The sequence below is a fragment of the Eurosta solidaginis genome, chromosome 5, assembly GCF_040869045.1.
Source record: "Eurosta solidaginis isolate ZX-2024a chromosome 5, ASM4086904v1, whole genome shotgun sequence".
In the NCBI taxonomy this organism is placed as follows: domain Eukaryota; kingdom Metazoa; phylum Arthropoda; class Insecta; order Diptera; family Tephritidae; genus Eurosta; species Eurosta solidaginis.
The window spans coordinates 109878286-109900612 of record NC_090323.1 but is presented as its reverse complement, the minus strand read 5'-3'; the positions used below and the strand labels follow the sequence as shown (position 1 = coordinate 109900612).

General features: G+C 37.4%; 1 protein-coding gene across 5 annotated transcripts in view; it reads right to left on the bottom strand.

Annotated features, from left to right (window-relative positions):
- The window catches only part of LOC137233476 (uncharacterized), an 807788-nt gene that overhangs the window by 247550 nt on the left and 537911 nt on the right, over positions 1-22327 (bottom strand). The gene's annotated exons all lie outside the window — the stretch shown is intronic.

Genomic DNA, 22327 nt, shown 5'->3' with positions numbered 1-22327 from the left:
ATACAGATTAAAGGTTTACTTCATTTTGTTGGTGCAGCTTTAAGTTCAGCTATGGATTTTGTCATTATTCTTAAGGTGAATTTCGTGTGTATGTTGCTATGAATTGTTTGAGCAAACTTGCTTTGAGTTGGATGTATATGGATGTATGTTTGTATTCGAAAAAAAAAACCAGGGCCCGTATCGTGTATACAATCGGTGATTGAAATCCATTTTTTAAATCTCAATAGCTCTGAAGTGGTGAATCCATTGAGAGACATTTGTTTACTAGTGACCAAATGTGCTCATTAGATTCATGATTTATTACAATTTTTATAAATAGCTTGGCAGAGTCATGTTTACCATTATTTATTTACTTGTAGTCATACATGACGAGAGTGCACTTACGTCTGTATTGTGTAATGACACAACTTTGGATTTTTTTTTGCTTAGTATAAATAATAAATGTTAAGTGAAAGAATTTGAGTGAAATTAGTTATTCATCCGTGATCGTATAACACGATACGGGCCTAGTATCACTTCACTCAAACGGTAAATATGAATCTGTCAGGCTTTTAAATAATGATAACACATTCTGGATCTAATAAGTATTGTAGCCACTACTTCACGTATTACCCCACTCCCAATCACCATTTCAGTGCTGTGGCGATTTAAAAAATTGAATTCGATCACGGATCGTATAACACGATACGAGCCTAGCATTCGCTAACATTCGCTACCAGCACACATTTATGGGATATTTTCCTCATTTCACGTGCGCCTAAAAGTATGTGAACGCCAACTGCCAAAAATAATCCTAAAGTAAATAAGACAGCTGTCATTAATAAATAAAAAAATTTTACGCAAATTTAAGAAAACGTATTTTTCTATAAAAATTCCATTATTCGTCCGAAAAAAAGGTAAATACATTTCCAAATATTGTTTAATGGTTTTTACATATATAAGTATATTTTAATAAAATTTCTATTTCTTCAGGTTTTACAATGAAAATGCGTGTTATTGGAAATGCAATGCACAACTTGGGTTCTGCGTGCAGGTGCAGCAGCATTCCGGGGTATTTTAAGAATATGTAATGTAGGTACCTGTGAAATGTAGTGCATTTGACAGTGCAATGTTTACATAACGCTGTGCATATACATGTATTTTTTGCTCTTTAAATAGAAAAGTGCAATATGCTACAAAGGGAAGTGCAACCAACAGTGCGCATACATATGTACATATTTACTTGTGAAAATGCTTTTAAATAATTTTCGGATATGCATGCATATGTAGAGTTAAATATCTACTTATGTAGTTATTTCACGACACTTGCAACTGCGAAGAAATAACATGCCTGTCTATGCAATGTCATTTTTTTAATGTTCACGCGATCATATACATATATATACGATACGTATACAGTGGAGTCTGGCTATAGTGAACCCCCGGTATAATGAACACCTCGATATAGTGAACGCCTAAAAATTTACATTGAGTACTCTAAAGGGTGAACTATCGAAAACTCGAATGCAACAGCAAGCATACACTGTTAAAAAAAAAAAAAAAACTTTAACAGAAATAAAGACGGGTATTCCCCAAAATTGCTCATTTTATGTTTTTTACTGGAAAAGCTGCTGCTATGTAGGTATTTGGTGCCAGTCTTTATTTGTCTCTTGTTGGGTGCAAAATGCTTCTGAGTGAATGTGCACTGTTTTATGTCTTTTTAAAAGTGTTTATGTGCTAATAAATTAAGTGTTATCATGCCTGTGGGGAAATTCCTTCCATTAAAGCAAAAACTTGAAATTGCTCAAAAAATCGAGAAAGGTGCTAGTGTTTCATTCTTAGCAACGATTTATGGTGTAGCCAAATCAACAGTTTCGGGAATAAAAAAAAATGCTCGTAGTATTATATCCCACCAGGCAGTCGGAGCATCTAAGCGGAAGACTCTTATGGATACTGAAGAATCTGGTGATGACAGCCAAGGCGAAGGACAGATCGGAAATTCAATAAAAGCTACTGAAGCCATTAAAAGCTTCGATATATCTATCGCATGGGCTGAAGCTAACACCACTGACTATGCTGGCATGCTAGTACTGAAAAGTCTACGCGAAAAAGCGGTTCAAAAGTCAATTTCCTAACACAAAAAGCAAACATTTATTCGTAAATTCTTTCAATAATAGGTATGTATTTTTCAAAATATTATTTTATACAAATAATCTGTTTTGTTTACATAAGCAAACATGACTTTAAAGTTAATAAACCAAGTTAAAAAAAAATGTCAAACTTAATATAGTGAACAACCTGGGTACTGTGAACAGGCCTTGTAGAAATTAGTTCACTATATCTAGACTCCACTGTATATCTATATCATAACTTTTTTTTGCCGAGTCTTTGATGGGCAGCGGTTTGTCAAGCGTCGAGATCTGAGACTACTCAGCTACAGAAGAGATATCATCAGCCAAGCGTAATGCTTAAGGAGAACAGAAGCAATCATTTGATACATTAATTATTAGGAGTGGTGAGAACAGTCTTTTTATAGAAAAAAGGGAGTCCGAGCTATCAAATGTGTTTGAGTGAGAGTTATAATCTTGGCATAAACACCGAAAAGGTTCATTTGGTTCGAGATTCGTTCTACATTGTTTCAGCAGGAGAGGTTTGAAGTGTCTCGAAGTCCAAAAGGGAACACAAAAGCTCACTTCATTCAGAACGAATGGGCTTGAAATTAATCCATTTAAAAGTTTTGGTATAAATGTTATACCAAGCATTTCCCTTCGACTAGCAAGAGTTGGAAGATTGATAAGCTTCAATCGATTAGTATAAGGTGGAAGATTATATAAAGAGTCCCATTGAAAATTTCTTAAGACGAATAATAAAAATTGCTTTTGTATTGATTCGAGACTGTCTGCATGGACTTGATAACGCGGATTATAGATTACTGAGCCATATTCTAATTTTGCCCTAACTAATGTTGTAAAGTGCTTTAGTTACGTAAGGGTCGTTAAATTCCCTTGACCACCGTTCAACAAATGCAAAAACACCTTTACCGTTATTCACTGTAGCATTAATATGAAGGTTGAAACTAAGTTTGGAATCCATCATGCCTCCCAAGTCCACAAAACTATTTACAATTTCTAGACTATAGTTGTTAATTGTATATGAATCTGGCTGCGAAATTCTCCGAGAAAAACACATAACTTTAGAATTTTTAATATTGAGCGGCATATATAATTTACATTGCACCAGGCAACCAAGTGATTTAAATCCGTTTGAAGCAAGGAATGTTCCTCAACAGACGCGTATGATTTGAAAAGTTTTACATCGTCAGCGTATATCAGGATTTTTGAGTATTTTATTGTATTGTATAAATCGTTTATGAACAACAAGAACGGAATCGGACCAAGATGGCTGACCTGAGGAACACCAGAAGAAACATTGATGACCCCAGAAAGTGTATTTTTAAAGATTACTTTTTGCGTACGATTACCAAGATACGAGGAAATCCAACATATAAGACGGGGTTGAAAACCGAGTCGACCGAGCTTATAAATAAGTAATGGGTGTGATACTTTGTCGAAGGCTTTACTGAAATCGGTGTAAATTACATCGGTGTGAAGACTTTTTCTATATCCATTAGCAACGTGAGTGGTAAATTCCAGTAAATTGGTGATAGTTGATTTGCCCTTACAGAATCCATGTTGCGAGCTTGCAATTATTGGGGAAATAGAGAACGTTATATGGTGGGAACAATAGCTTCAAATAACTTTGGGTTTGCGGATAACTTTGCTATGCCCCGGTAGTTTTCTATTGCAGACCTGCTTCCATTTTTAGGGAGCGGGATAAGAAAAGATTCCTTCCACATTGTTGGGAAAACAACATATATTAAAGATAAATAAATCTGGAGCTGAAGGTCTGTGTTACTTGTGCTCCTTCTATTGTAATTTGGTGATTTATCACCTCTTTTCTATATAATAATAATAATAATAAATAAATCTGTTAGCGGCTGATAGATGTATGCAGCACATTTTTTAAGAAAGTATGTCGGGATCCTGTCAGGGCCGTATGTATATGATACTTTTAAAGTTTTTAAATAAGATAATACATCTCCTGAAGATATAAATGGCGATCTGATTGAATTACATGTATCAAGATGGTATGTGTATTCATTAGGCGACAATAATTTGATTTGAAAAATTCCACAAAGAAGCCAGCAATCTCTTGATCATCGCTGGAAATAGTAGCCTTGAATTTCGTGGATGATGGAAACCCTTTAACCCTGCGTTTAGAGTTTACGAATCCATAAAATGCTTTCGGATTGCAAATCATATTTTCTTTCATTTTACAAACACTTTTTGTTCAATTGAAAATACTTATTAGTTTCAGCTCTTTAGTGAACCATACTTGGCTTGTATCGGAATGTACACAAATCCGCTTAGGTACGTATTTTTCCAAAAGACAGTAAATGGTGTTGTAAAAGTGAGAAACGCTTTTTTCCACGTCAGCATTAAATATTGGCCGCACTATTCGAGATAGATCACGATTTAATTTTTTGAAATTGGCCTTCGCAAAGTCAAAGCGATAACTGGAGTTGAATTGTTTATTATCGCGGTTACAAGCATTACTTAACGCTTCGTAAACTATTTTGAAGGAAGGGTGGTAAACATACTCAGGTTCAATAATGGGCTCGCATCGACTAATGGAATAATCATCACAAGGGCTAAATCTAATACTTTTCCGAATTTATTCTATTAGATGTTGATTTGTTGAAGGCAAAGGTTGGCCATTCCGTCTAGAAATTCAATGTTGGAAGACTTTGACGAAACTGGTACAATATTACAGTCAGAGATGCACCATGAAATGTGTGGCATATTGAAGTCACCCAGGACAATAATGGAATCGGATGGCTTTAGCATCGAATTTACAGTTTTTAGCAAGGAAATGTGATGCATATAAACGCTCAGTCCAGAAGATGGCGGGTTATAACAGATGGCTAAGTAAATGTGGCTATTAGCTAGCTGGTTGCGTATGCATAAGAACTCAATTGTATCGATGGCGGCTATGCTTATCTCTTCATATGGTACTAAAGAATGTACAGCAAGCAGAGCTCCACCTCCGATTCTGTTCAGGCGGTCATTTCTATATATTTGGTAGTCATTGCAGAGGATCTCTGAATTAAAGACAGGAGGTTTCAGCCAAGTTTAAGTAAAAGAAATTATATCATAACATAAGTTAAATGATTTTATAAACAGTTCAGTTAATTTGGTGTTTAAGCTTCTAACGTTTTGATAAAATATATCTAAAGAAGGTTTTACATTCAGTTTTTTGACTCAGTGCTATTAAGAGGGATCTTTGCTAAATGTGGAACACTCTTATTCCGCCTATATTCAAATTCCCGCACAAATGCCCCAGGGGGCCAAAAATCGTTACTCAAGATAGTATCAAAATGTTCAATAGGTACATCTAATCTAAAGGAAGATACATTTCTTTCATAGCTAAAATTAAATTTCCGAATTGTTACTAGGTCGCTTTTCGTTTTTGAGCAGATATAGGACTTCAGTAGTCTCCCTCACGAATCTTGACACAAAAATTGATTTTTTAGGAGGGATTACAACCAACTTCCTAGTTCCAGGCTCAGTCGCCTGAGAACGGTTTATAGGCTCAATATTTTTTTAGCTGCTGGTTTTGTTGGAGGTGCCTTTGATGTTGAAGGCTCTACTGTAAGTGGACTTGGGGATGCTAAGTTTATTAATTCTACGGTGCTAGGTACGGGAACGATTGGGTTCGGGATGCTTTGAACGGAGTCGGGGGTCAGTATGCCAGCCGAGACATTAGTCCGTTTTCATTTATTATCGCGGCTGTCACTATTAGCATTTATAGTATCCGACGTAAACCCTATTATAGGCGCTGATTTTTTACAAGAATTCAACATTTTAGTAGACATGAAGAACAGGGCTATCATCAATCGATCGATCATCGTCCGAGCAATCTGCGAAATAACAAAACCGCCCCGCGGAATAATCGCGTTGAAAACGGCCAACATCTTTCAAGAAATGGTATCACCTTACGATAACCGTACAAAAGAGCCGAAGAGAACCGGAAGCGCGTTAACACACGTACAACACCACATAGAAACGAAAGGCGCGCCAGTAGTACAGAAAGCGCGGAGATTATCACCCAGGAAATTGAAAATAGCAAAAAAAGAATTCGACTGTCTAATGGTCAAGCGCATATGTCAACGCTCGAAAAGCCAATGGGTCAGCCCGCTACACATGGTGCAGAAATCCAATGGATCCTGGCGTCCATGTGGGGATTACAGGCAGCTGAACGCAAAAACAATCCCAGATAAGTATCCTATTCGACATATACAGGATTTTGTAAGAGATTTACATGGACGAACTATTTTTTCAGTTATCGATTGTGAAAAATCAAATCATCAACTTCCTGTGCATCCCGCAGATGTACCAAAGACACAAGCAATAGAAGATGATGGGGCGCTGCAAGAAGCGCGACAAAACAAAACTTATTTGGACGCTAGAGGCCGAAAGTACATTCGAGGAGCTTAAATGGCAGCTAGCAAAAAGGCACTCATATAATTTCCAGTGAAAGGCGCCACCATAGATAGCTCTAATTACCGACACTTCAGATATCGCAATGGGTGCCGCTCTCTAACAATTAACCAAGGGCGCATGGAGTCCACTGGGTTTTTTCTCCCAGAAGTTCACCGCAACAGAGAAAAGATACAGCACGTATGACCGCGGACTACTGGCCATACACAGGGCGATTCACCATTTTCGATACTTCTTGGAAGGGACCTAATTCATAATTTTCCGGATCACAAACCTCTTTTACATGCCTTCGAACAAAAGTGGGAGAGACTTTCACCGCGACAAACGCGGCAGCTGAGCTTTATAAGCCAATTTTCGACCGATATCAAGCATATAAGTGGGGCCGATAACCTGGTGGCAGATATGTTATCGAGAATTGAGACGCTTTCAGCACCTCCACAATTGGATTTGCAGTTACTACACGACGAGCAGCAGAACAGCGAAGAATTGCAGAAATTAATGACAGACGGTAATATTTTCTTTACACCTGGTGAAATATAAGCACCCAGGCACAAACATCGAGATAGTCTGCGACGACTCAACCACAACCATACGTCCCCGAAACTCTACGTCAAACGCTATTTTACCAGTTGTACTCCTCGGGTTAAGAACGGCTGTAAAAGAAGAAATCGGTGTGTCAATAGCAGAGATGTTGTACGGGCAACCCATTCGACTTCCCAGCGATGTTTTTGACATTTCGACGGAAATGCATGCAGACGATCACACTTGTTTACAAAACCTCAAACAGCACTTTGAGGAATTGCGGCCAAGACAGACTTCACAACATGGGAAGGCGGCAGTATACGTACCAAACGATCTTCGTTTTTGTAGCCACGTGTTTGTAAGTGACGATACTAAACGTAAGCCCCTCAAAGCTGTAATTAAGTTAAGCTCAACTTACTTTAATTTAGTTTAAGATCAAACACTATAAAGTAACTTAAGGTTGTGTGTTTGAAATAAATAAATAAATAAAGCACCTTGTGATAGACCTTATTATGTTTTAAACAGATACCCGAAAACTTACACCATTCTCATCGGAACGAAGACAGTGACGGTATCGATTGATAGGCTTAAGCCCGCTTATTTCCCGAGGAAAGAAGCGTTATCTATTCAGCATGAGGCAACAGCCTTACGGCGAGTTAGGAAGGGGAGTGGTGTATTGTTAAATACCTACGTAGTTACTTCACCACACTTGCAACTACGAAGAAATAACATGCCTGTCTATGCAATATCATTTGACAAAATGACAAAATTTGACATTTTGACATTTGGATTGAGTGATGAGAATTTGAAGTAACGACAGCGTTCTAAGAAATATATTTGGAGATTTTCAATTTTCTCTGATCTTATACTCATTCATACATTTAATAAAGTTGTATCAATATCATTCATCTGCGCCTATGCGCCGACAGAGGAGAAAGACGATGAGGTGAAAGACACTTTTTATGAACAATTAGAACGCACATACGAGCGCTGCCCCCGTCACGATATAAAAGTCGTGCTTGTAGCCACGTGTTTGTAAGCGACGATACTAAACGTAAGCCCCTCAAAGCTGTAATTAAGTTAAGCTCAACTTACTTTAATTTAGTTTAAGATCAAACACTATAAAGTAACTTAAGGTTGTGTGTGGTGAAAGACACTTTTTATGAACAATTAGAACGCACATACGAGCGCTGCCCCCGTCACGATATAAAAGTCGTGCTTGGTGACTTCAACATCAGGGTGGGCAAAGAAGGTGTTTTGGCTCTACAGTCGGAAAGTTCAGCCTACACAATGAACCTTCTCCTAACGGACTGAGGCTGATTGACTTTGCCGGTGCTCGAAACATGGTCATATCCAGCACGAGGTTCATGCATAAAAAGATACATCAAGCTACATGGCTGTCTCCTGATCGAAATAATCGCAATCAGATCGATCACGTTGTGATAGACGGACGGCATGCCTCCAGTGTTTTAGATGTGCGCACGATCCGAGGACCTAACATCGACTCGGACAATTATCTCGTTGCAGCCAAAATACGCACCCGCCTCAACGCGGCTAAAACCACGGAAAAAAACACAATGGAAGCTAGACGTCGAAAAGTTTCAATCACAACAGACTGCCAATGATTTCGCAACTCGACTCTCACACCTGCTCTCTGAGAGCACAACTCATCCTGAAGGAATACAGAAGCAGTGGGAGCATATTTCCAAAGCACTTCGTACTGCCGCCGAGGAAAAAATTGGTTACCGGCGACCACGAAAAAACAACTGGTACGATGAAGAATGCCGCGTTGCACCTGAAAGAAAAGACGCTGCCTACAGGGCTACTACAAAAGCGAGCGCGACAAGAGGAGTGTGTGAACGCTATCGTGAGTTGAAAAAGGAAGCGAGGCGCCTTTTCAGAATGAAAAAAGCAGAAGCAGAAAGGCGTGAGTGCGAGGAGCTTGAGCTGCTAGCCACCAGGAATAACGCCCGAAAATTTTACCAAAAAATACGGCGACAGACGGAAGGTTTTAAGACCGGGGCAAACTTCTGTAGGAACGAAAACGGCGACCTTGTAACTGACGTCCAGAGAGTGCTTAGATTATGGAGGGAACACTTCTCTGTTCTCCTAAATGGAGGCAGCAATTCAGCGCGAAGACATGAAGAACCCGATCCCGCGATCGATGATGATGGAATATATGTCCCCCCGCCCGATTATGACGAAGTTAAAATAGCAATAACCAGATTGAAAAACAACAAGGCCGTGGGCGCTGATGGATTGCCTGCGGAGCTATTCAAGTACGGCGGCGAGGAGTTGGTAAGGCGCATGTAGCAGCTTCTTAGCAAAATATGGGCGGAAGAGTGCATGCCCGACGATTGGAATCTAAGTGTTCTTTACCCAGTCCACAAGAAGGGGGATACTGCAAAATGCACCAACTATCGTGCAATCAGCCTTCTCAATATCGCATATAAGGTCCTTTCAAGTGTATTGTGCGAAAGATTGAAGCCCACCGTGAACCGGCTGATTGGGCCTTATCAGTGCGGCTTCAGACCTGGTAAATCTACCATCGACCAGATTTTCACAATGCGCCAAATCTTGGAAAAAACCCGTGAAAAAAGAATCGACACACATCACCTCTTCGTCGACTTTAAAGCCGCCTTCGACAGCACGAAAAGAAGCTGCCTATATGCCGCTATGTCTGAATTTGGTTTCCCCGCAAAACTTATACGGCTGTGCAAAATGAAGTTGAGCAACACCATCAGCTCAGTCAGAATTGGGAAGGACCTCTCCGAGCCGTTCGAAACTAAACGAGGTTTCAGACAGGGTGACCCCCTATCGTGCGATTTCTTTAATTTGATGCTGGAGAAAATTATACTAGCTGCAGAACTTAACCGCACTGGAACAATATACTATAAAAGCGTGCAATTACTGGCATATGCTGATGACATTGATATCATCGGCCTGAACGCCCGCGCTGTTAGCTCTGCTTACCCCAAACTGGAAAAAGAAGCGGTAAAGATGGGTTTGATGGTGAATGAGGACAAAACGAAGTACCTGCTGTCATCGAGCAAAGAGTCAGCGCATATGCGCCTTGGCAACCACGCTCCTGTTGGCAGGCATAATTTCGAAATAGTAAAAGACCTCGTTTATTTGGGAACCAGCATCAACACTAGCAACAACGTCAGCACTGAATCCAGCGAAGAATCAATCTTGCCAATAAATGCTACTTTGGAGTAGGTAGGCAATTGAAAAGTAAAGTCCTCTCTCGGCGAACGAAAATCTTACTCTACAAGTCACTTATCGTACCCGTCCTGCTATATGGGGCAAAAGCATGGACCATGACAACAGCAGATGAAGCAGCTTTGGGAGTGTTCGAGAGAAAAGTTCTTCGAAAGATTTATGGACCTCTACGCGTTGGCGTTGGCGAGTACCGAAGAAGATTTAATGATGAGCTGTACGAGCCATACGCAGACATCAACATAGTCCAGCGAATTAAAACGCAGCCGCTGCGCTGGCTAGGCCATGTTATGCGAATGAAAGATGATGCTCCGGCCAAGAAAGTGTTTCTATCGGAACCCGCCTATGGAGGCAGATGTAGAGGGCGGCCCCACTCTGTTGGAAGGACCAGGTGGAAAACGATTTAAACTCCCTTGGTGTGACCAATTGGCGCCGGTTGGCGGAGCGAAGGAGCGACTGGCGCGCCTTGTTGGACGGCCATAACTGTTTAGACGGTTAAGCGCCAATTAAGTAAGTAAGTATCAAAATAAAGACAACGATATCTATACATATATATGTACATATGTATATTCAAATTCCTCCTTTGTTCGTAATAGGACATATGCCCATCGTTGTACGAAAGGATTCCGGAATATGGTGGACCAATAAACTTCAAATAATACATGCCATTTAATTTTATACCTATTATTTCATTAGATTTCTTTTCGTTTTCTTTCATTTTTTTTTTCATTTTTTTCCATTTTATTTCGTTTTATTTTATTCCATTTCGTGTCATTTATTTCGTTTCATTTCATTCGTTTAAATTTTATTCAATTTCGTTTCATAACATTTCATTTAACTGTATTCCATTTCATTTTATTTAACTTCGTTTCATTTCATTTAATTTCACTCAATTTAGATTCGTTCCGCTCTATTTAGTTTCATATGATTTCATTTCGTTTAAATGCATTTCAATACATTTCGTTTGATTTTAATTTATTTCACTCAACTTCATTCCATTTCAGCTCATCTTATTTTATTATATTTCATTAAGTTTTAGTTCGTTTCAATATATTTCGTTTTGTTTCATTTCGTTTGTTTCCATTTTATTTAATTGTCTTTAGTTTCCATTTCGTTTTATCTTATTTTATTTTATTCTATTTTATTTTATTTTTGTTTTTATTTTGTTTTGTTTTGTTTTATTTCATTTTGCTTCATATCCATTTTATTACATTTCATACCATTTCATTTAATTTCATTACACTTGATTTCTTTTTGTTTCCTATTGTTTCATTTCATTCCATTTTATTTTATTTCATTTTTTTTTTATTTTTCATTTCATTGTATTTCATATCACTTCAAAGCTTTCCATTTCAAATTTATTCATTCCATTTTATTTCATTTAATTTCGTTTCATTTTGTCTTTTTTTTTTCAATTCATTATAATTTCATACCATTCCATTTCATTTTATAATATTTTCTTATAAAATTTCTATTTCGTTTCATTTTATTCCCTTTCATTTCATTTAACTTCTATACTTTTAATTTCATTGAATCTTGTTTCGTTTCATTTCATTACTCCTTATATTACTTTATGCAATTTAATTTTGTTGCATCTCATTTCGTAAAATTTTTGGTTCATTTACTTTTATTTCATTACATTCCGTTTCATTTTGTTCCATTCGTTTCATTTTGCCGCAGTTAATTTTCTTTCGTTTCATGTCATTTCCGTATCGTTTCACGTTGTTCCATTTCACTTCCCTTAATTTCACTCCATATAATTTCATTTTATCTTATTTGATATGATTTCATTTGCTACATAGCCGTGAAAACCCGTGAAAAGAGAATCGACACACATCACCTCTTCGCGTCGACTTTAAAGCCGCCTTCGACAGCACGAAAAGGAGCTGCCTATATGCCGCTATGTCTGAATTTGGTTTCCCCGCAAAACTTATATGGCTGTGCAAAATGGCGTTGAGCAACACCATCAGGTCAGCCAGAATTGGGAAGGACCTCTCCCAGCCGTTCGAAACTAAACGAGGTTTCAGACAGGTTGACCCCCTATCGTGCGATTTCTCTAATTTGATGGTGGAGAAAATTATACTAGCTGCAGAACTTAACCGCACTGGAAAAATATACTATAAAAGCGTGCAATAACTGGCATATGCTGATGATATTGATATCATCGGCCTAAACACCCGCGCTGTTAGTTCTGCTTACTCCAAACTGCAAAAAGAAGCGGTAAAGATGGGTTTGATGGTGAATGAAGACAAAAAGAAGTACCTGCTGTCATCGAGCAAAGAGTCAGCGCATACGCGCCTTAGCATTATACGTCACACACTGTATTGTATCATTATATGCCACACCTACTGTAACATACTTGCGGCTTTACGCATAAAAAATTCAAATATATTTTAGTAATAATCATATTACAATTATTGAACTAACCCAGACGGCACGGAATGCCGAATATGAGACACATATCACAGTTAATAAATTATACATATAAACACACAACCCATTGTAATATACATACAAACATTCAACTAATTGTGGGAAAATACCAAAATATTCAAACTGATCTGCTGACGCTGCAAATTGTACAAAACTACATGTATGGAGTTATGCATACAAAACTACATGTATACAAAGACTGTATACAAACGTACATGTATGCATAATCTATTTCCTATGTACTTATTTTTAGTTATTAGTATTAAGATATTTATGAATGTATAGGTTAAGTAAATTAGTATAAAAGACAATAACTTATTCAATAAAGAAGAGACTTAATGTCGCACAATCAAACGTGCAACGTCTTTCAATTACGAATATTTCATGGCGATCCTGCCAGCTCAGAGCAAAAATCAGCACAACTGCTAAAACGTTCTGACTGGAGAAGATCCTTCCAGCTTGATCTTAACTTAGCTGAAAATTTGCTTATAAGCAAAATTCGCTAGATCTTGCCTGGACAGAGATCCTGCCATCTCGCAAACAGCTCACTAACTGCCAAGAATTTGAAAAGAAAGGACTAAAGATCCTGCCAAACTAAAGTAGTCCTGAACGTAACAAGATACAAAGAAAGAAGATATTTTACGCTACAAAGAGGATTCAAAAAATTTTTTGCTAACATCATCATGAGCTGAACAAATTAAAACCAAAATCATCAGTTATGAAAATTGGAGCAAATCAGAATCGAAGGATGACTGATCAAGTAAACGCATAAGCGAAGTGGAATAAAAAGGCAATAAGGAGAACGGATCAAATAAAAACGTAAGCAAGCTGGAATAAAAATGACGGATCAAATATAAGCAAAAGAGGTGGAATAAATGTTGGAAATCTTCAGCAACAGCAAATTAACGGCAAACTACATCCAGACCGACAAGGAGTTATAAATATTTAAGTATACATTTTTAGAATCAATTGAGCGGCCTCATGGACGCTAAACCATTAGCAAAACCGAAAGTTTTTGCTTAGGATTTTTTTTCTCTCTTTAAGTAGGAAATAAAATTAATTGAAAATTCTTTTTTTAAACATTGAACAAATTTCCTTTAAAATATATAGAAAAACTGCACTATTTAATTTTGAAAAAAAAAGTGTGTAGAAACAATTTCTTTTGAAAAAAAAAATATAATATAAAAATTTACTTTAAAAGTAAAAGAAAAATAAATTGGAATATTTAGGACACTTCTATAACCTCTAGAGAAATCCCATAAAACATTTTAATAAAATTTAAAAATTTAAATTACTTTGTCCATTACTATTAAAATGCAAAGAAACTCCTCAGACCTTCCTCTCTATTGGTGGGATGAAAATACCCGACACACTAGGGACCTACCCAAAGAACTAGAGAGTTTAAAGAAATTTTGGAAGACAATAGGTATGGAACGGGAACCCACAATTGAGGACATTATAAACCCCACTACCAGGGTGGAAGAAATAATGCGAATGATGAGGAAAGTGTTCCCCAACAATTCCAAATGTTAGGTAGCACCTGAAAAAAAAAAATTTATAAAACAAAAATATCTAACTTCCTATTAAAACCTTCAAGATATCTTGGTGGACAAAAATAGCCCAAGGCATTATAGTAGCCATAGCTGGCTACGAAATAGGAAAAGAAAGCTCTGAAACAAGAGATAACAAAATAATCAAGTATGAGCCATCAACTAGGGTAGATACAGAAAGTACTCCGAACATCCCGGATGTTTGGTTAGCAATTATAGGTTGCGTATTCATGCTATTAATCATCACAATAGCCATGATGCTCAAAAACTATATGAAGCACAAATTTAGGCAGGTAAAACCCGCCACAACTCGTATCTAACCCATTACCAGTACCAAACCAAAACTGAGGAAGAGCGATAAATTCAAACCCAAAATGTCACAATCGACAGTAAAGGCAACCCTGCCTAAAGCGAACAGCAAATCAAAAAAAAATTAGCATAATTCCTTTGATGGCTCCTGACAAAAATAGTCATGAAGCAATAGGAAAATCTAGGACAGTGGAAGTAAGCAAAACCTAATGAAAAAAAAAATAAAAATATATACAAATAATTTTTCTACCCAGCCAATATTAACAACTAAAATGAAGAAAAGTCACAAAGAGAACCTATATTAAATATATATGTTAAAGCGCTATATAAATTTGCAATAAGACATGTCACGCTAGTTTTCATCTTAGGATAGAAAAATGGTAGCGTAGGAAATACAAGAAACCTGATTGTAGATGATAAAATTGACTTAGGACAATTACTTATCAGGCTGTACACACGTTGTACAAATGCCGCCAATACAGGACTTGGTATTTATATGAAAAACACAGTTGTCCTCAGGGACAAATTGGTGAAAAATAATTGATTATTTACTCGAGTAGGCAAATGTAAAACAATAATTGATAGTTCTCTAAAATAGAATATATGCATTAACCAAAGAGGTTGTGCACGTGACAAATCCCGGTATAAAAATAAAAATTAATTCTTCATAAAAGTTATGACGATTCTGTCCTGGTGGCCGCCGCAGAAATCGCATGACAAATAAGATCAAATAAATTGCTGGAAAAATAAGAAAAATAAATTAAAAGATAGAATAATTTTGCATCCACTGTACCTTCTTTCCATTGACCAGCTAAACTACTACAACAAATACAAATTACCTCGCTCTTCCACCAGCTACAGCTACAAAATTTTCCGAATAAATAAATGTAACCCTAATAAAATAATATAACAATGAAAAGGTGTTAAAAATATGTATATAAATATGAAGTGTTTCAGCCATAAAAACAACGTTTATAGAAATCATAATCTTAAGAAAACTCCGATAAAATAGTAATAGGAAATATTTTTACGCTAAATAGAATTGAATAGTAGTAAGAAATAGTCTTATTTCAAAATCCCCAATAGATTAGAAAATATTAATAGCAAGGTTTCTTCTTCTCTAACCTTAGGTAAATAAATAATAAAAATTATTTCTATAGGAAACTGATTTGCATAAATTAATAAGTAAGGGTAGAATAAATAATGGTAGGAACTATAAAAATAATTTAGAAATTAATAATAATAGCAATTATTATTAAGGAATTAATTTCTCTTGGAAACAATATAAAAATAAATATTCCAATTTACTCGATTTGTAGGAACATGCCGATTTTTAAGTGAATTATAAAATTCTTTATATGAAAAATAATTATTACATTTAAAATTTTGAAAAAATAAGTAAAATTAAAAAAAAAAAAAAATTTTATACGTAAACAATAATTATAACAATAAAAATAGCAAGGTCAACAGATCAAAAGCAAAGCAAACAACCTCTTTCACTACAATAAAATATCAAAACAATTGAAAATATGACAAAAAGTCTTATACAATTGTTCACAAAACAATTATATAACACTTTTTTTTCTAAGGTGGATGGTGTAGCATTATACGTCACACACTGTATTGTATCATTATATGCCACACCTACTGTAACATACTTGCGGCTTTACGCATAACAAATTCAAATATATTTTAGTAATAATCATATTACAATTATTGAACTAACCCAGACGGCACGGAATGCCGAATATGAGACACATATCACAGTTAATAAATTATACATATAAACACACAACCCATTGTAATATACATACAAACATTCAACTAATTGTGGGAAAATACCAAAATATTCAAACTGATCTGCTGACGCTGCAAATTGTACAAAACTACATGTATGGAGTTATGCATACAAAACTACATGTATACAAAGACTGTATACAAACGTACATGTATGCATAACCCATTTCCTATGTACTTATTTTTAGTTATTAGTATTAAGATATTTATGAATGTATAGGTTAAGTAAATTAGTATAAAAGACAATAATTTATTCAATAAAGACGAGACTTAATGTCGCACAATCAAACGTGCAACGTCTTTCAATTACGAATATTTCACCACGCTGCTGTTGGCAGCCATAATTTCGAAATAGTAAGAGAGTTCGTTTATTGGGGAACCAGCATCAACACTAGCAACAACATCAGCACTGAAATCCAGCGAAGAATCAAACTTGCCAATAAATGCTACTTTGAACTAGGTAGGCAATTGAAAAGTAAAGTCCTCTTTCGGTGAACGAAAATCATACTCTACAAGTAACTTATCGTACCCGTCCTGCTATATGGGGCAGAAGCATGGACCATGACAACAGCAGATGAAGCGGCTTTGGGAGAGTTCGAGAGAAAAGTGTTTCGAAAGATTTATGGGCCTTTACGCGTTGGCGATGGCGAGTACCGAAGAAGATTTAATGATGAGCTGTACGAGCTATACGCAGACATCAACATAGTCCAGCGAATTAAAACGCAGCGGCTGCGCTGGATACGCAGACATCAACATAGTCCAGCGAATTAAAACGCAGCGGCTGCGCTGGCTAGGCCATGTTATGCGAATGAAAGATGATGCTCCGGCCAAGAAAGTGTTTCTATCGGAACCCGCCTATGGAAGCAGAGGTAGAGGGCGGCCCCACTCCGTTGGAAGGACCAGGTGGAGAACGATTTAAACTCCCTTGGTGTGACCAATTGGCGCCGGTTGGCGGAGCGAAGGAGCGACTGGCGCGCCTTGTTGGACGGCCATAACCGTTTAGACGGTTAAGCGCCAATTAAGTAAGTAAGTAAGTTATATGAGGTCAATCCTTAACACCACCAAGAAAATGTGGGGTGAGGGAGAAGGGGGCGTGGCACCTCCCATACAAATGGAATATATCATACTGCATACCTCTGGATGTAGTAATGGTAGGATAGTGAAAATTGGTAAATGGTTAAGTCCTAGCAGCTCCAGTAAAATGTGGAATAGGGGAAAAGTGGGCGTGTCACTTTCTTAAAATGGGATTTTTCAGAACTATGGTTGCCGTACAAACTTAGGTTATTATAACAGCTAAAGTTTGACTACAGAGTTGTTTGTTATTCCTTTTGGATGATTAGTAATCTTTCGCCGTTAAAATTCTTTGTTAACTTCAGCCTATTCGCATATTCTATATATATATATATATAAAGTTAAAATTATGCGATTGTTTCGGTTTCTTCTTTTTTTTCAGATGACATGTGTTATGTACAAGTGAATGTTCTATACCAGTTTAAGCCGACTTTTATGGATTACTATTTCTTTTATTTTGTTTGTACTATCTCTATTTCCTATACTATTAGGTATTAACGTATAATTATTATTTCTATCTATACTTTTTACTTTATAACTTCCTTTGTATCTATTATCTAGCTTATGAGAAGCTTCTTCTTTAACTAACACTAGGTTGCCTAATTTTATTTCCTTACTGGCGCTACTTTTATCATAATTAACTTTTTGTTTTTCTTTAGCTTCTTTTACTAACTTTCTAGCTCTTTGCTGTGCTATTTGAAGTCTACATTTAACTTCCTTGTCATAAGCTTCGTGATTGTACAATGGACTTATTTTATTTTCGTCTAGAAATTCGTAGGTCGGGGGGTTTTTCGCAAATATAAGCTCGTAAGGACAATATCCGTGTATGGTCGATGAGGTCGTGTTGTAACAGTACGCGAAATACTTGATGTATTTCAAGTTAGACCTATTCTGGCGTGTACATAAGTACAAATATATTGTAATGCGGTAATACCACTGTGTATCACATGTTTGTAGACAGTGGTCATTTAAATGAGGCGCTGTACGTCCACCACACAAAGGGTATCCGCGGTATCTGAGAAAGCAACTGCCATAGTTATTTCTCTCTTTGCTCTTACATCAATTAATATCAAATTAAAAAGAAATGTTTTTCCGTTTCCTCCAGGCGTATCTAAAAATACCAACCCTAAAGATAGCATAAAAGAATACTAAAGGAATAACAGCCAAACCCAACTCTGCAATCAAACTTTATGTGTTGAAATAACCTAAGTTTTTTGGGGGGCCACGCCCCTTCTTACTCACCCCTTATTTTCTTAGTGCTGTTCGGGATTGACCCAATTTAACTCTTTACTGGATTTCAATGTTCTTGCATGAATACTTCCAGAGTTATGCTGTATGAAACATTCCATTTGTATGGTAGGTGCACCCCTTTTTTACATTGAAGTTATGTTCAGCCTATGACTATCTTAGGAAGGTTTCTAGTGGGTGATTCAAACTTAGTTGTGATCGGCCGATCCATTTAGGGCGCAACGCGATTTATACCTACAAACAAACATTCATAATTTTAACTTTATATATATATATATAGAATATGCGAATAGGCTGAAGTTAACAAAGAATTTTAACGGCGAAAGATTACTAATCATCCAAAAGGAATAACAAACAACTCTGTAGTCAAACTTTAGCTGTTATAATAACCTAAGTTTGTACGGCAACCATAGTTCTGAAAAATCCCATTTTAAGAAAGTGACACGCCCACCTTTCCCCAATTCCACATTTTACTGGAGCTGCTAGGACTTAACCATTTACCAATTTTCACTATCCTACCATTACTACATCCAGAGGTATGCAGTATGATATATTCCATTTGTATGGGAGGTGCCACGCCCCCTTCTCCCTCACCCCACATTTTCTTGGTGGTGTTAAGGATTGACCTCATATAACTTACTTACTTACTTAATTGGCGCTTAACCGTCTAAACGGTTATGGCCGTCCAACAAGGCGCGCCAGTCGCTCCTTCGCTCCGCCAACCGGCGCCAATTGGTCACACCAAGGGAGTTTAAATCGTTCTCCACCTGGTCCTTCCAACGGAGTGGGGGCCGCCCTCTACCTATGCTTCCATAGGCGGGTTCCGATAGAAACACTTTCTTGGCCGGAGCATCATCTTTCATTCGCATAACATGGCCTAGCCAGCGCAGCCGCTGCGTTTTAATTCGCTGGACTATGTTGATGTCTGCGTATAGCTCGTACAGCTCATCATTAAATCTTCTTCGGTACTCGTCATCGCCAACGCGTAGAGGTCCATAAATCTTTCGAAGAACTTTTCTCTCGAACACTCCCAAAGCCGCTTCATCTGCTGTTGTCATGGTCCATGCTTCTGCCCCATATAGCAGGACGGGTACGATAACTGACTTGTAGAGTATGATTTTCGTTCGCCGAGAGAGGACTTTACTTTTCAATTGCCTACCTAGTCCAAAGTAGCATTTATTGGCAAGATTGATTCTTCGCTGGATTTCAGTGCTGATGTTGTTGCTAGTGTTGATGCTGGTTCCCAAATAAACGAAGTCTTTTACTATTTCGAAATTATGGCTGCCAACAGTAGCGTGGTTGCCAAGGCGCATATGCGCTGACTCTTTGCTCGATGACAGTAGGTACTTCGTTTTGTCCTCATTCACCATCAAACCCATCTTTACCGCTTCTTTTTCCAGCTTGGAGTAAGCAGAACTAACAGCGCGGGTGTTTAGGCCGATGATATCAATGTCATCAGCATATGCCAGTAATTGCACGCTTTTATAGTATATTGTTCCAGTGCGGTTAAGTTCTGCAGCTAGTATAATTTTCTCCAGCATCAAATTAAAGAAATCGCACGATAGGGGGTCACCCTGTCTGAAACCTCGTTTAGTTTCGAACGGCTCGGAGAGGTCCTTCCCAATTCTGACTGAGCTGATGGTGTTGCTCAACGTCATTTGGCACAGCCGTATAAGTTTTGCGGGGAAACCAAATTCAGACATAGCGGCAAATAGGCAGCTCCTTTTCGTGCTGTCGAAGGCGGCTTTAAAGTCGACGAAGAGGTGATGTGTGTCGATTCTCTTTTCACGGGTTTTTTCCAAGATTTGGCGCATTGTGAAAATCTGGTCGATGGTAGATTTACCAGGTCTGAAGCCGCACTGATAAGGTCCAATCAGCCGGTTCACGGTGGGCTTCAATCTTTCGCACAATACACTTGAAAGGACCTTATATGCGATATTAAGAAGGCTGATTCCACGATAGTTGGTGCATTTTGCAGTATCCCCCTTCTTGTGGACTGGGCAAAGAACACTTAGATTCCAACCGTCAGGCATGCTTTCGTCCGCCCATATTTTGCTAAGAAGCTGCTGCATGCGCCTTACCAACTCCTCGCCGCCGAACTTGAATAGCTCCGCAGGCAATCCATCAGCGCCCACGGCCTTGTTGACCTCATATAACTCCTTACTGAATTTCGATCTTCTAGCATGAATACCTTCAGAGTTATGCATTATCAAAAATTCCATTTGTATGGCAGGTGCCACGCCCCTTTTATATATCGAAATTTTTTTTAGCCAACGACCATCTCTGGAAGGTTACTAGTAGGTTGTGCAAATTTGGTTGTGATCGCTCGATCCGTTTGGGACTCGATCTATACCTACATATATACATAATTTGGATTTTATATATATAGATAGATAGATAGATAGAATATGCGAATAGGCTGAACTTAACACAAAATTATAACAGCGAAAGATTACTAAATTTATTATTTTTATTATTTAACGCATTGCACAAGTCTTTTAAAGTACATCGATATTTGGATATGTGTACAATATAATAATGTGAATATTTATATTAATATAAAAGAAATAACAGAAATAGGCAATGTAGATTCGAGAAAATAGTTATGTTAAGGGGGTTGGCAGGATAAAATTTTACCTTTCCCTTTTTGTTGGATTTGGCAGCTGCGGATGCGGCGGTGATGGCCATGATGTGGTGGTGATATGGTGAGGGTGATGGTATGATGGAGTACGATGGCGGTAGATCCTGTTCAGGTCTGCCGGATAGTGAACACAGCTATCTTTCCGTATGCACAAAGCGCTTGCATATATCTTTTGCACAAACTTAGCTGCCTTTTTATATGCACAAACAACCAAGAATCTTTAATTTTAAATTAAAAAAGCACCTGGGTTTTGTTTAAACTTTAGAGAAGACTATTTTCCTTATTATAAAGGAGCAGTCGGGGTTTAGATCAAAACACTCGTGTGAAACTGCACTTAACCTGGTAATTGCAGAATGGAAAGAAAGTAGAACGAAGAAACAATTTACAATTTCAATTTTCCTCGACCTAAAAAGAGCTTTCGAAACAGTAGACAGAGATATTCTTATAAGAAAACTGTATAAAATTGGCATAAGAAACATAGCGCTTAACTGGTTCAAAAGTTACCTTAGTGGAAGAAAGCAGAAAAATGTAATAAATAAGATTTCCCCCGAAGTGGACATTGAAATAGGATTGCCACAGGGATCGGTGCTTGCAGCAATTCTTTTTATAATTTACATAAATGATATTAAAAACTGTATCAAATACTGCAAAATAAGATTATTCGCTGATGATGCACTTTTGACTATAAGCGGTAACACAATTGATGAGGCAGCCTCAAAAATACAATGGGACCTACAGGCAATATATAAGTGGTTGTGCCAAAATATGCTTAAAATGAACATAGAAAAGACAAAATGGATGATAATGAGGTCTAGAGTGACTCAAGATGATGTATCGCTAAAAATAGCAAATACCCCTATAGAAAGAGTAACCCGAATAAAATAGCTGGGAATAATTATAGATGACAAATTAAAATTTGATGAACATCTAAAATACATCGAAGGGAAAATTTCCAAAAAAATAGGGTTCATGTTTCGATCATGCAGGCATATTAGTAT